The sequence below is a fragment of the Pristiophorus japonicus genome, chromosome 22 (assembly GCF_044704955.1).
Source record: "Pristiophorus japonicus isolate sPriJap1 chromosome 22, sPriJap1.hap1, whole genome shotgun sequence".
NCBI classification, from domain to species: Eukaryota; Metazoa; Chordata; class Chondrichthyes; family Pristiophoridae; genus Pristiophorus; species Pristiophorus japonicus.
The window spans coordinates 12,746,363-12,761,472 of record NC_091998.1 but is presented as its reverse complement, the minus strand read 5'-3'; the positions used below and the strand labels follow the sequence as shown (position 1 = coordinate 12,761,472).

The following is a 15,110-nucleotide window of genomic DNA, read 5'->3' as shown; positions in this document are numbered from 1 at the left end:
GTTGGATAGGCTCTTTGGAACAGAGAAGGCTGAGGAGAGACCTTATTGAGGTGTATAAAATTATGAGGAGCCTAGATAGAATGCATAGGAAGGACCTATTTCCCTTAGCAGAGGGATCAACAACCAGGGGGAAAAGATTTAAAGTAATTGGTAGGAGGTTTAGAGGGGATTTGAGGGGAATTTCTTCACCCAGAGGGTGGTGGGGGTCTGGAACTCACTGCCTGAAAGGGAGGTAGAGGCAGAAACCCTCACCACACATTTAAAAAGTAATTGGATGTGCACTTGACGTGCCGTAACCGACAGGGCTACGGACCAAGAGCTGGAAAGTAGAGTTAGGCTGGATAGCTCTTTGACGGCCGCCGCGGACACGATGGGCCGAAATAGCCTCCTTCTGTGCTGTAAACATTTATGATTCTATCAACTGCAGTCCGCTGCATTCTAGCACGCGTCTCTCCCTCTGCACAGCTGCCGTGTTGGATGAAGTGGGCAAGGTGATTGTATCGCCATGGTGAGCCCACCCTCCTGTAACAGACTTGCTGTCCCATCCCATTCCCTGTTTGTGGCCAGGTATTAAAGGAAGGGGCTTAAGACATGTTCACAACACGTTTCCCTCTTCCCTTCCTCCCCAATAGTTCCTGTGGCGCCTGTAATCTTTGATGTATTTGCGCAACATGCTGTTGATTTCAACACATCAATGCAAATGTGGGTGGAATTCTTTTTTTGATGTGGTCTGTGTTGAGAGTTCGTTCACCTTCAGTAAAACGTTCCTGTGGCTTTCCCCACCCACTTTGTGTAAGTGTGTTGATAGAGCACATTTCTTCTACAGTGTGATGACACGTAAGTCTGCAATGGCAGCTGCACTCATTCTCTCTCAAGCACGAATCGGCACGCACCCCCCTTGCCCGCTCATTCTCGACCCCTCCTCCCCTCGCCTGCACTCCCCTCGCCCTTACCTGCACTGTCCTCCTCCCCTCGCCCTCGTCCGCTCACCCCTCGCCCTCACCCGCGCACCCCTTTCCCCCCCTCCCCTGCTCACTCGCGCCCACGCTCCCCACCTCACCCACCCTCTCCAAGCCCCCCCTTGCCCGCTCATTCTCGCCCCCTCCCCTCACCTGCTCTCCCCTCACTCGTGCCCGACTCCTCCCCTCGCTCCCCTCCTCCGCTCACTTGCGCCCCCCCCCCTCCTCCCCTCGCCTCCCCCACTCCTCTCACTCGCGCCCACGCTCCCCTTCTTGCCCACTCTCGCTTGCGTTCTCATTCGCTCGCGCCCACTCCCGCCCGCGCTTCCCTTCCCCGCTCTCTCTCCCCTTTTCTGCTGCCCGTGGGTTCCTTGCCCAGGTGCCCATTCTTCAACTGTGTGGCTAAAACAGTGCACATTATTCAGGCACGGTGGGCATCACAATCAGGCCTGACCCTGCCCACATGCACACGGCCCTGCCTGGGTCAATGGCCAGTGCTATGGAGCAGGGCGCCTCTCTCCCCCCCTCCACCCCCGGCCTTTGCGAGGGACGGGAGATAAATATACTGACTGCTGATATGTCTGAGTGCAGATTGCTCAGTCCAGACCTGGGTTGTTCCAGGTTTATGTAGCTCAGTACCACTCCTGGTGGTGAACTTACCCAGTGTTCAGTGGAGGAACCTGACCAGGCCAAACACTTCCCAAGGTCAAACCGCTCGCAGTGAAGAAACCCCGGTAGAAATGAGTGGAAGCACTTGGACATTGACCTGGAAAAGCAGTTGCCCATAGTTACAAACGAGGAGGGGATGATTTGTGGTTTTTTCTGTGTGACGGCTAACCTTCTCTCTCCTTGTTGATCAGATATTCAGCTGGAGCCCAGTGGCGAGCACTGAGGCGGACATCGATGGTGGTGGCTAGCAGTCCAAACCAGTGCCAGCTGGGGAGCCGTTAACGTAGAGGAGTCGTCTCGGGTTTCAGCAGAGCGCGAGGACCTCCCTCCTGCCCGTCGCCCCGACAACGCGGTTGAGTGCCCGTCAGGAGCTGCGTGTCCGTGCGAACTGCCCGCCTCCTCGTGCCACGTGCGTGCCCTTGGTAAGTGCCCCTTTTTATCTTCGTCGGTGGTTCAGTGCGGGACCTCCTCGACGCGTCCTCCCGACTGGTTCTTTTCCCAAACTCGCCCACTCCTTACCTCCCAAAGCACGAGGAAACATAGAAACATGGAAACTAGGAGCTGTAGAAGGTCATTCGGTCCTTCGAGTCTGCACCGCCATTCACTATGATCATGGCTGATCCTCTATCTCGACACCATATTCCCGCTTTTCCCCCCATACCCCTTGATGCCTTTTGTTATCGAATTGTTATAGATGAGGTGTATCTTTGAAGCCTCGTTTGCCGCGAGTAATTCCACGGGCTTGTCCAGAGCCTTGGATTCCCGCTGTTCGGCCCACAAGGAAAAAGTAACCAAAGATGTGCCATTTGATGGAAAGTCTTGCCTGCGTCTCCTCTCCCCTCCCCCAAAGTACGTTCTTTGCTGCTGGGATCAGCAGCTCAGATTTACCTCCGTGGAGGGCAGGTAGCTGCCATTTGCAGCGGGTGCTTGGAATGGCTGTGTTGCAGTGACCCTAGCCATGGCTGAGGGGCATCCTGTAATGAAATGGTGTCACCGATGAATCCTGTGGCGCGAGAATGTAAATTGTGTGACAAGTCTGGGGTTGGAGCGCATCCCATTATGATGAAGGCTTTTAGATGCCCTTTTCAAATTGTTTTTTAAGCACTGTTTGAGGAAAAAAAAAACTGTTTATGTTTGCAAATATCAGGCATTTTGAACCAGTTTTAAAACTGTTTGTAGTGCTCGATCTCTCACGGTTACCATTTCATAACTGGTGTTCTCTGCAGTGTTTCACCTGCCCAGGTGAGTTAGCTCGGTCTTAAGGTGAAGCTGGTTAAACTGGTGGACTCTTTTTTTTTTGTTTGAAGTTCAGGCGTTTCTTAGTTTGGTGAGAGCGGGCATCGGCTCGATGGGCCGAATGGCCCGAGAATTCGCAGTACTGACCGAACTCCGATTTACTGTTTCAAATCCACGGTTTTCAATTCCAACGTTGTGCCAATCGGAAATGTTGCTAATGGGCTGGTGTAATGTTGAACAGCATACTCTCAGCTCACTGGCACATTAAGCCAAAGTATTGATGTAATATGTTGTTGACATTCTGACTGGGGAGAACAGCTAATGCTGAGGGCCATGGTCACCATCCCAGTGCTACAACTGGGAAATACCAGAAGGGTGCACCTTTAAATGGACATGTACTTGAAGGGGACTAATTTGCGAGGCTATGGAGAAAAAGCAGGGATTAATTGGATCGCTCTTTCAAAGAGTGGGCAAGGGCATGATGGGCCGAATGGCCTGCTCCTGTGTTGTAAGATTCTAGATTGTGCTGATTTTAGATTGGTTTGGCGGGCTGTTCATGCCCTCATCTTCTGACGTACCAGTCACGTGCAGTTGGCAGCCTTTGCCCAATCGGCTTCTGGGGAATGAAGGAGAACGAAAGTTGTCCATTTACATAGCGCCTTTCATGACCACCGGATATCCCAAAGTGCTTTACAGTCAATGCAGTACTTTTGGAGTATAGTCACTGTTGTAATGTGGGAAACACGGCAGCCAATTTGCGCACAGCAAGCTCCCACAAACAGCAACGTGATAATGACCCAGATAATCTGTTTGTTAGTGATGTTGATTGAGGGATAAATATTGGCCAGGATTCCGGGGATAACTCTCCTGCTCTTATCATAGAATCATAGGAAAAATTACAACACAGAAGGATGCCATTCAGCTCATCGTGTCCGTGCCGGTCGAAATCAAAATAATGCCATGGGATCATTTACGTCCACCTGAGCGAGCAGACAGGGCCTCGGTTTAACGTCTCATCCGAAAGGCGGCACCTCTGACAGTGCGGCACTCCCTCAGCGCTGCACTGGGGTGTCAGCCTAGATTTTTATGGTAAAGCCCCTGGAGTGGGACTTCAGCCCACAAGCTTCGGACTCCGAGGCGAGGGTGCTCCCCACTGAGCAACGGCTGAGCCATTTATAATGGGTATTCCTGAGGGCCAGCCTCAGTAAATGGAGCAAGTTCACTCTCAGGTGGCTTACCAACTGTGCAAGTCCTGCACAATAGGAGCCAACAGCACTAAAGCCCCAATATAAAAGCCCCTCCAAAGTGGTAAAGGCAAGGTAGAGCATCAGAGGCTGAACCCCTGTAAAACTAGATAATGAGGAGCTGGGAAAAGCGGAGTTAGATCATTTGAGTGGCCTGATTCAATAGGTGATTGGCAACAAGTTTTAAAATGGTCTCTCCTTATTAGATGGACAGCGTTTTGTTCAAGGAGGGAAGAGACCAGGACCCAATTCTTAACCTTCTGTTGTTACTTACTTTCTATTGGTTTTTTTTTGAACGATAAGGGAGTCGAGGGTTATGGGGAGGGGGCAGGGAAGTGGAGTTGAGGCCAAGATCAGATCAGCCATGACCTTAATGAATGGCAGAGCAGGCTCGAGGGGCCAAATGGCTGACTCCTGCTCCTATTTCTTACGTTACATCGCTGTGTCTTGTGTTGGACATCCGATCACATTCGGCCCATCTTTGTTCATGCAACCATAATGGCACTAAATCTCCTTCATTGCTGTATCTAATTGTCTCTTAAATGAATTCTTTTGCCTCCACTGTTTAGCTCTTGGAATGGATTACCAGATAGATCACTATTGGGTGAAGAACTACCTTCGATCAGTCCTTCATGTACCTTTCACTGGTGTGAACCTGTGATCCCTTGTCCTGTTGTGTTTACATTTTCCAGACCATTTGGTGTCTTCCATCCCAAGGTCACCTTCTGACGTTCCTTGCGCAGGTTGGAAAATCGCCAAGTCTCTCCTGTCTATTCTCACAACTCAAGACGTCTGAATAAAAGCTCTTTTTTCACAAAGGCGCCGTTCCTTTACAAACGGTGTATTTTTAGTGTTTAACAGAGCCGCTCTTGTGGGATTTCCTCTGCCATTTTCTGAAGTGCTATGAGGCCTTTTAACAGCAGAAAATGTATTCGAGGAAGAGTTTCAGTTTTGCATTATCCCATGTGCTCGGGTAGCCTTAACTGAAATAGGTGTTGGTTGTGAAAATGTGGCTGTGGTACCTCTTCAGTTTGTTTATTCACTAGTGCGTTCACGTAATGAGTGGCATAGTATGCTAGCAGATGGGATTCACAGAGTTGGCTATCCATGGGCTTTCTTGCCCCTGGCTTAACTGACTATGCCCTCTTTCACTCATTCGTAATAAAAACAGAAGATGCTGGGAATGCAAGAGCATCTGGAAAGAGAAAGGACTGGGTTAACATTTTGAGCGTAGACCCTTTGTCAGAACACCTTCGTTATTAGTCTTTGCACTGTCCACTTGCCCTGTCTGCCCTCTCAGCTGGACCTAAAAGATCCCATGACTCTTTTTCGAAGAAGAGCAGGGGCGTTCTCTCCCGTGTCCTGGGCCAATATTTATCTTTCAATCAACAGCATTAAAACAGGTGATCTGGTCATTATCACATTGCTGTTTGTGGGAGCTTGCCTGTGTGCAAATTGGCTGCCACGTTTCCCACATTACAACAGTGACTACACTTCAAAAGTGCTTCATTGGCTGTAAAGTGCTTTGGGATGTCCGGTGGTCGTGAAAGGCGCTATATAAATGCAAGTCTTTCTTCAGGTGAAGTCGGGTTAGAGGGTGAGGGAGAATTGTGCCAATGTAATCCAGTACATAACTCATTGCATTTTATTTTCCATTATAGGAACATAAGAAATAGGAGCAGGAGGAGGCCATACGGCCCCCTTGAGCTCAAACAGTCAATAAGATCATGACTGACCTGATCTTGGCCTCAACTCCACTTTCCTGCCTGGTCTCCTTAACCCTTGACTCCCCTGTAGTTCAAGAATCTGTCTATCTCCGCCTTGAATATATTCAATGACCCAGCCTCCACTGCTCTCTGGGGTAGAGAATTCCAAAGATTCACGACCCTCTGATTCACGATCCTGGAGTCACCTTTGTCATGGAAACGGCCGATTGTGATCGGACTGTAGTTGCAGCCCCACCACTGGTGGGAGGGTGTCATTTCAATGTCACCAGTTTCCATGGACAGCTGCCATTATAAATGTGGGCTGAGGAACACACAATTGAAGATGTCCTATTTTTAATTTATTAATAGATTATGAGGGTGCAGGGCAGGATGTGGCGGTTTACAGAAAAAAATAAAGTGCTGAAAGATGTTGGCCTGTGACCGTGTAACCGAGTTCTCCTGCCTGAACTGGCACGGCCCACTGGCAGTTCAGCTTTCGATGAGCTGTGGCGTCCGGTCATGTTTCTTGTTTGCACTGCGAGCTGTATGGAAATTAGGTGTTTTGAAAGGGAGTTCTGTTGATTTTCATGTTCCAATAACGAGGCACTGTTTTGGAAGTGGACCAAGAGTGCAGCGCTTTTGTGCGAGGTGTGTGATCAGGGAGGTCTGACCTGCGGCGCACTGCATGCCCGCGGAGCTTGCATCTGAGGAGCGTTTGGAGAGAGATGCATTGTGGTAAGGAGGCGGGAAGATGACTGACTGGGACTGTGAAGTATTAACGCAGGGGCGCCGGACTTGTTTTGTCTTGATGTCATCAAACGTAATCTTTGAACTGAATTGTATCTGCTTCTCTTCCTCACTGGCATGAGAGCTTCATGAGTAGGAAGTATGTAACCATCTGATTATTGATCCTGGGAGACTCCTGTTCCTCCCAAAAGAATCTCCACAAATTACTACGAGAAGGATATTGTGATGTATGCAACTGTGAGTATGCTCACAGGCTGCTACAGCTGTTGAGTTGTGAGGAGCTTAGCCAGTCACGTGATGTTCATAAGACTCAATAAAACCCCAGCCAGTTGGGTTCAGGGAATCCACGATGAGGCAGGTGGTTGTGAGCCTGGTGGATGAACTGGTAATGTGGTACTGGAGGGACTGAAGTGCATCATCACCCCCAGCAACCAAATTTGAATTTGATCATTTAAGTTTAAAGTTTAATTTGTTTAATTTGCCAATTTTAATGCGCCCCCCTTTAGCCAGGGGGGGTAATTGTATCATTTCTCTTTTTAGTGCCCTAAAAAACTCCCCCCGCCCACCCCACCGCAAAAAGGGGCACTGGAAAAAAAATTTATTTTGGAGTGTGACCCCCCCTTGCAGGGGGCATTTGTTTAAAGTGCACAACTAAAATAATTGAACCGGCAATGTGTAATGTGATTGTTAAACCTTTTGCTAATAAACCGACTAGTTCTTAATAGCAATGTGTTGACATGAATTCTTAGCAAAGAACCCACGAAGCAAATACATTACAGATATGTTAATGGGGTTAGATAAAGAGAGATGAGATGAGGCTCATATGGAGCATAAACACCAGTATGGACCTGTTGGGCCAAATGACCTGTTTCTGTGCTGTAAATATTTTGTAATACTTTCCATTGGTATATAAACCCATAGGCCCTGAAATTCCTGGGCTTCAGGAAGGATGGAAAAGAAGACATCCACCCAGGGATGGGTTGCGGGGAGGTGGGGTGGGTGGTGTCGAGGACTTGGGGACAGAACCCAGTTACTCAGGAGTTCCACCCCAGTTACATTGGCCCTTCCACTCTCTGTTGGGAAGCCATGGGGCGAGTTCCTGAGCTGTGTTGGAAAATGTTGCCCTTTCTGAAGCTTATGGGGAACTCCTGTCACTTAGAAGCTGGCATGAGTCCCACTGAGGGCCTTAAGAAGGCCTTAGACCTTTACTAGGTGCCGACAATTGATTGTGGAGGAAATGGAATGCCTTCCCTGAGATGTCCGCTTGCGCCATTGGGAGCAGAAGATCGCTCCAGGGAAGTCCTTGAGTGGGGCCCTTGCCAGGCCATCTCGGTGCTATCGGAGCAGCAGGGCACCACTCTGTCATTCTGCCAGCTATTTGGGGTGGGCATGGATGAGGCTCCTTTGCAGATGCCATGTGCCCACCCCCACCATTCAAACAAGCCCTTGCCCACGATTTGGGTGGGAATTTTCAGGCATGAGCAAACAAGGGTTCCAGTCTGCCACACTTGCTCCAGTCCAGTGGACCTCTGGAAATTTCAGGGCCTTTATCTGAAAAATGGTCTTCATCATCATCATCATCATCATCATTTGAGGAAGACTTGCTTCCACTCTTAAAATGAGTCCTTAGGTGGCTGAACAGTCCAACACGAGAACCACAGTCCCTGTCACAGGTGGAGCAGATAGTCGTTGAGGGTAAGAGTGGGTGGGACAGGTTTGCGGCACACTCTTTCCGCTGCCTGCGCTTGGTTTCTGCATGCTATCGGCGACGAGGCGCGAGGTGCTCAGAGCCCTCCCAGATGCACTTCGTCCACTTAGTGCAACATCCCCACTGACACCAGGGACTCCCAGGTGTCAGTGGGAATGTTGCACTTTATCAGGGAGGCTTTGAGGGTGTCCTTCAAACGTTTCCTCTGCTCACCTTTGGCTCGTTTGCCTTGAAGGAGCTCCGAGTAGAGCGCTTGCTTTGGGACTTAATGGTCTTAAACATTTGTTTAATATGTAACCTAGGAGACTGAAGTTCCCCTTCCCTCCCCTCTCCTCCTCGCTCACAAGTACATCCTTCCTTCTTTACACAGTTATCCTCCAGTCCAGTTCTGCAGGAATTACTTGGCTCGGCTGATGTCGGAGGGGTTGGTTGAGTTTCAGCTCAATAAACTTGTTTGCTTACAGGAAAATGGCTGTGGTTTTAAATAGTTCGATCTGTTCCCAAAAAGGCGAGGGAGTGAACACCATCGAATCTTACAGCTCAGCAGGAGGCCATTGTGCCTACGCCAGCTCTCTGAATGTCCCACACCCCAACCGTTTCTCTCTCGTCCTGCAAATTTAGTCCTCTTCAAGTACCATCTTAAAACATCCTTTCTATTGCTTTATCTACGCCAGTGTTAAATCTGTAAGCCAGCTGCATTTGCAGCTCAACAGCTCAGTTGCTTAAAACGAATGAGAAACTCCAGAAACTGAGAGACATTTGCGTGGAAAGCTTCTGAAGTCAGAATGCATGGCCGGGTTGTGGAGGAGTGGGCCGGTAGCTGGTGGGGGCAGTCGAGCGCAGTAATGCCCATTAACAATGGGCTGTAATCTGTAATCTCCTGCAGCCGCAACCCCCCCCCCCCGAGATCTCTGTGCTCCTCTAATTCTGCCCTCCTGTGCATCCCTGATTATAATTGCTCAACCATTGGTGGCCGTGCCTTCTGTTGCCTAGGACCCAAGCTCTGGAATTCCCTGCCTAAACCTCTCCGCCTCTCTTTCCTCCTTCAAGACGCTCCTGAAAACCTACCCCTGTGACCAAGCCCCTGCGCTAACTTCTACTTAGGCTGCTCAGTGTCAATTTTTTTTTTTATCGTATATCACTCCTGTGAAGCACCTTGGGGCGTTTCACCCCGTTAAATGCAAGTTGTTGTTGTGATTGGGGACGTTTACTCCGATTGTTTGTGTTGGTGCTCGTCGGCCGAGACTCGGTGCCACTGAACAGAGAGAGTGCCACGCTCTGAGGTACTGAATGCAGCCAGCCAGCTAACCCATGTTACGTAACACTGTTAATGTGCTGCCAGTTATTTTGATGACCGATCCCAGACACTTCCATTGCGAAAACAACACGGACCGAGCAGCGAGACTGTGAAGGAAGGGGGCCATGCTCGGAAAGACAAGAGGCCTATTTTGTTCTTCTCGTCGTTACTTAGCTCCTGCTTTGGATGGTTCGGAACCACCCCCCCCGCCCAAATAAAGCACTCCTGAGAGAGAATAAACTTCTGTTCCGCGTTAATCCCGGAGCTCCGTAATCCTGCAGCAAGCTAGCGTCGAGCAGTTGGAAAGAAGTGTCAGTCATTGGCAAAGGCCTTCAAGCCTGAGTGCCGGTTAGGATAAAGAGCCCTTGTAAAATTCAATATAAGCATGGAAGGGAGAGAACTTAGTGTTCTAAAGCAACCTGAATCCCAGTTCTTCTCCTCTCTTTCCCCACCCCCCCCCCGCGCCTCTCGCCCCCTCTCTTCAGAAACTATTTCCACCATGAGAAGAGTTTGGAAAGAGACAGCGTTGCTTTTGTTTTACTTGTACAGACTGGCTTTCAGCCCTCTGCAAGATGATATCTGGTACTTTGTAACAAAAGCAAGCTGTCTCTTCAAGTGTCCACCTAACGTCCTTTAAAACATCAACAATTTTTTTTGTTGGGTTCTGGGCCTGGTAAATATGCATGCTGTGTGTTCAGTGCATATATTTAGAAGAGGCAGTGTTGGGGGAGGGCTGGGGTCCTCTTGGCAGACGGGTCAAAGTTCACATCTCGGCCGTCGGCCATCTTGCAGAGGTTGACGTTTTTGTTCCACTGTGCACCGGACCAGTCCGCGGAGCACCAATGCTGGCGCACACCAACTTTCGAAGTGCAGCCACCGTTGTCATACTGGAAAGGCAGCGGCCAATATGCGCACAGCAAGCTCCCACAGTTTAAAAAAAAACCCAATGTGATAATGACCGGATAAGCTGCTTTTAGTGATGTTGGTTAAGGGATAACCATCGACCTCAGCTCCCCTGCTCTTCTTCGAAGGTAGTGCTAAGGGATCTTTTACGCCCACCTGAGAGGGCAGACTGAATCCATCTCGCGAAGGTGGAGTTTGGAAGCTTCGAGTCCACCCCACCCCCATCTTTTATTTGGCCCCCATCACACCCGCCCCCCCCGCCATTTCTTTTTTCTAACCCTTTCGTGTGATGACTCAAGAGGCCCGAGGCTGTCCTATAGAACATTGGAGGAATCCCAGTCTGAACAATGGGGCCTTTGAACGACTGAATGTAGATTTAGATTCAACCAAGCGTTTCTGTCCTCGCGTTTCAAAGCAAGACTGTGGTGCTGTGGTGCCTATTCAAAAGGGATTTACTTCACATTTCGCAATCCCTTTACATCTTTCCACCCAGCATCGAAAGCCATTGATATGTGTGAGCCCAGCTGGCTTTGTGAAAAGTGGTAGATGTAAAATGTTGTGTGCTCCAGTCACACAACCCTTGTTGTCGCGGGCTTCCCACTACCTGTTGGTTCCTACGGTTTGCCGTCGGTTATTGTGGCACCCAATCCTGACCGTGCGCTCGCAACTGGGAGCTTGCCGTGCGCAGGTTGGCTGCCGCGTTTCCCACATTGCAACAGCGACCACACTCCAAAAGTACTGGTTGAATCTCCCTTATCCGGAACCCTCGGGACCTGGCCTGTTCTGGATAAGGGATTTTTTTTCCGGACGAGGGGTGGTCACGTTAAATTGGATGGTACAGGAACTGAGCAAGGGGATATTGGGGCTGGCTGGCTTGGGGCTGGGTGTGCGGCAGAGAGATCATAGCGGGGGGTCGGGGGGGGGGGGGTGGATCGCGGGGTCAGGCCGGCGATTGCGGGAGTCGGCAGCAAGGAAGGTCTTCAGTTTGTTCATGTCGGAGTTCTGTGCGCGCGCCACCCGGTGGCCGGGAATGGTTCTGGACGAGAGGTGGTTCCGGATGAGGGCGTTCTGGACAAGGGAGGTTCAACCTGTACTTCATTGGCTGTAAAGCGCTTTGAGACGTCCGGTGGTCGCGAAAGGCGCTATATAAATGCAAGTCTTTCTTCTTTCTGTCCCGGTGTCACTGTCGTTTTGGAAAGGAAATGAATCCGTCCCGGCCAATCCCAGTTTGCTGCATCAAGTTCCCCTACCTATCGAATCGAAGCTGTTCAGTCCACCAGAAACTGCTCTTTTCCACTTGTGTCAAATCTTTTGGTTTAATTTTTTTCCTTCCTCCCCCCCGCCGCATAGAATGCACACGTCATGGTGTTTACCTGCCAGATTGCCCACGCTTGTGTTCTGCATCAGGGGCTCGTCAAGCTGTCGTGGCTGGTGGTGTTTGAACACCATGCGCTCGAGATAAGATAACAAATTGGAATGGCTCCCTTTTTAAGTGGACAAAGCGGGGTGGCAAATAGCTGGTTTGTTTACCCAGTGCCTCGGAGCGCCTCAGATTCAACAGAAAATGAAAAATTCTTGGGATTTAAGCGCGGGCTAATTAATTGGCTAATTTAATGCGTTGCAGGCAGAAGCTCTGTGAGAAAAGTTTTATGTGCCGCCTCCGACACTGGAATCTTGGGAACGGTGGGGAGGGGAGCAGGTTCACTCCTTTCTTCTCCGCGGACTACCCTTCCCTGCTTCTGGCCCCCACCTCCCCCACAAAGCTCTAAGATTACATCCGATTGGGTGCTATTTGTGAGATGATGTTCCTTTCATGCTCTCTCCCTGCAGGCTGTAAGTTAGTGGCAGCCTGTTGTGGAGGCCTGGCATTGATCTGCACAAGAGCAACCTTGTCTGCTAAGTGATACGGCTGTAATCATATCCCAGCCCCAGAGATAAATATACCATTGATTTACTGGTGTGCTTTGTTTCCTAGAATCCCTCTTGTGCACAGAGGCTGCTGTTGAATGCAAGGAGGACAGAGTCTTCTCCTGCCCGGGCTAATTAGTTGGATAATTTAATGCGTTGCAGGCAGAAGCTGTGTTTCCGTGCCACAGCAGTGAGTGTGATACTGGGCTGTGTGAGATGACGAGAAGCTTCAGTCCACCAGTGTGAGTTTGTCGGCTAACGCACGTCACATTAGCAGCCAGCATATGGACCAGCCCATCAGTTGGTTTGGCACACTGAGCACGACTCCTTTCCGAAGTGATCGTCTGTTCAAACCACCGGGCAGTTCAAAGAGCAGGAAGTGCTCACTGCAGAGCCTTTGGGTTAAAGGATTGAGGACTGGGTCAGCAAATTGACGCTGTCAGTAATTAATCAACTTGCGGTTAACGTGAAATTTCATAAAATGGTCTTTTTTAACAAAAAAAGATATGCCAGTCCAACAGGCCCCAGGGTCACATTCTGTAGTTAAAAAGAAAGACTTGCATTTATATAGTGCTTTTCACGACCACCGGACGTCCCAAAGCGCCTTACAGCCAACGAAGTACTTTTGGAGTGCAGGCGCTGTTGTATTGTGGGGAACGCGGCAGCCAATTTGCGCACAGCAAGCTCCCACGAAACAGCAAGTGATAATGACCAGATAAAATGACTTTGTTATTTTGATTGAGGAATAAATATTGGCCCCAGGACACCAACGAAGTGCTTTTGAAGTGTCGCGGCTGTAGTAATGTCGGAAACGCGGCAGCCGATTTACGCACAGCAAGCTCCCAAATGCAGCAATGAGATAAATTGGCAGGTAATCGTCTTCAGTGGCATTGGTTGAGAGGATAAGTGTTGGCGCGGACATCAGAGAAAATAGGTGCAGGAGCAGGCCATTCGGCCCTTCGAGCCTGCACCACCATTCAATAAGATCATGGCTGATCATGCAACTTCAGTACCCCATTCCTGCTTTCTCTCCATACCCCTTGATCCCTTTAGCCGTAAGGGCCACATCTAACTTCCTTTTGAATGTATCTAATGAACTGGCCTCAACAACCTTCTGTGGTAGAGAATTCCACAGGTTCACAATTCTCTGAGAGAATTCCCTGGGTTTGTTTGCGTAGTGCCCGTGGGGTCTTTTACCCCGACGGGGCAAATGGGGCATCGGTTTAATATCTCATCTGGAAACATAGAGGCGAGAGTGTTACCACTGAGCCAAGGATCACACTAAACCTTTATTGTGATCGTTTTAATATACCTTCCGTGTAGCCCAGCTTTAAATCTAACGATATTTGGCCTAACGCACTTGGCCTTGGGGACAAGTAGTAATGGGCTTCGGTATTTATTCCTTTGGCTTTACCTGGACAGCTCCCTTTTTTTCATACTGTTAAATTGGTCTCGGGTGGATGAGGGTGGGGAGTTCCTCATTAATCTGTGTTTAGTGTCATGGACTTGGCTCCCTCTGATTTGCACTTTCCTCTGTGGATGACCTTGAATATCACACTGATGTAACCTGTGCAAGTCTCAGCATGTCTTGCTGATGAATTGGTCACCATACAGCTTATGCAGACCTCCTTTCATGCTCTGGTTGAACTACATTTTTATTTGCATATATAGAATTCTACTTTTTTTATAAGCAGCATGACAATCTATTGCCAAAATTCATAAACCCGGGCTTTGCTCCAATCTAAATCTACAACCTCCTCAGTTCCGATAGTCAACCTCCACTTGAATATTAAGGGAATCGAGGGATATGGGGATAGTGCAGGAAAGTGGAGTTGAGGTCGAAGATCAACCATGATCTTATTGAATGGCGGAGCAGGCTCGAGGGACCAAATGGTGGTCTACTGCTCCTAATTCTTATGTTCTTATAATGCTTTCACTCTTATGAGGACAGACTATTGAAGGCCCCATCCCCTCCGCGTCCCACTTCACCACTGGATGCCGTCCATAATGTCCCTGCACGCTCAACGTCTCTTCCAAAACCCCTCCTCCTTGCATCCTCAGTCCGCGCCTTCAAAAACCTGCTCAAAACCGACTTCCTCCCTTGTTCTTCTCCTATTTCCTGCTGCCGGTTTGTCCTCTCTTGTGAAGTACCTTAGAACATCTCTTGCATTTACCAGTGCTTATTCTCAGTTGCTAAGTGTCCCTCGTGCTCTCTCTCCGCCCCCCCCTTTTCATGCTGTCCTTTCTTGATTCTTGAAGCAGAATGGTTCCACGGAGGAGTTAGGCCCTGCCATAGTCCATCTGTTAAGCATTCAGCAAAAGATGCACGCTCTTCTCTATTTTCTGTCTGCTCTTGCCCAGTTATGAGGAACCAAACTGGGGAACAATTGACAAACTTAAACTGAAATCCACGTCTATTCAAAAGTTGTGCTTGTCTCCCAAGATGGACGGTGGTACCAGGGAGAGTGCAGAGAGGCAGATATCGAGGTACCAACTCTCAAGTATTACCCTGGAGTCTCCAGGAATCAACAACCAATGTCCAAGACACAGCTGCAAGCAAACCCAGGAGAAAAATCGTAGGGCCAGTAAAAAATGGTGTTTTACATAAGAAATAGGCCATTTGGCTCCTCGAGCCTGCTCCGCCATTCAATAAGATCATGGCTGATCTGATCTTGGCCTCAACTCCACTTTGCTGCCCGCCCGATAAGGTTACGCGAATGGGCTAAGGTTTGG

General features: G+C 49.4%; 1 protein-coding gene across 8 annotated transcripts in view; it reads left to right on the top strand.

The window, feature by feature from the left end:
• Positions 1–15,110, top strand: part of zmiz1a (zinc finger, MIZ-type containing 1a) — a 457,231-nt gene that overhangs the window by 128,672 nt on the left and 313,449 nt on the right. For all 8 annotated transcript variants that reach the window (XM_070865642.1, XM_070865646.1, XM_070865635.1 and 5 more), the window contains one exon: positions 1,820–2,050. The gene's annotated coding sequence lies outside the window, so the exon portion shown is untranslated. The remainder of the gene's footprint in view (positions 1–1,819; positions 2,051–15,110) is intronic.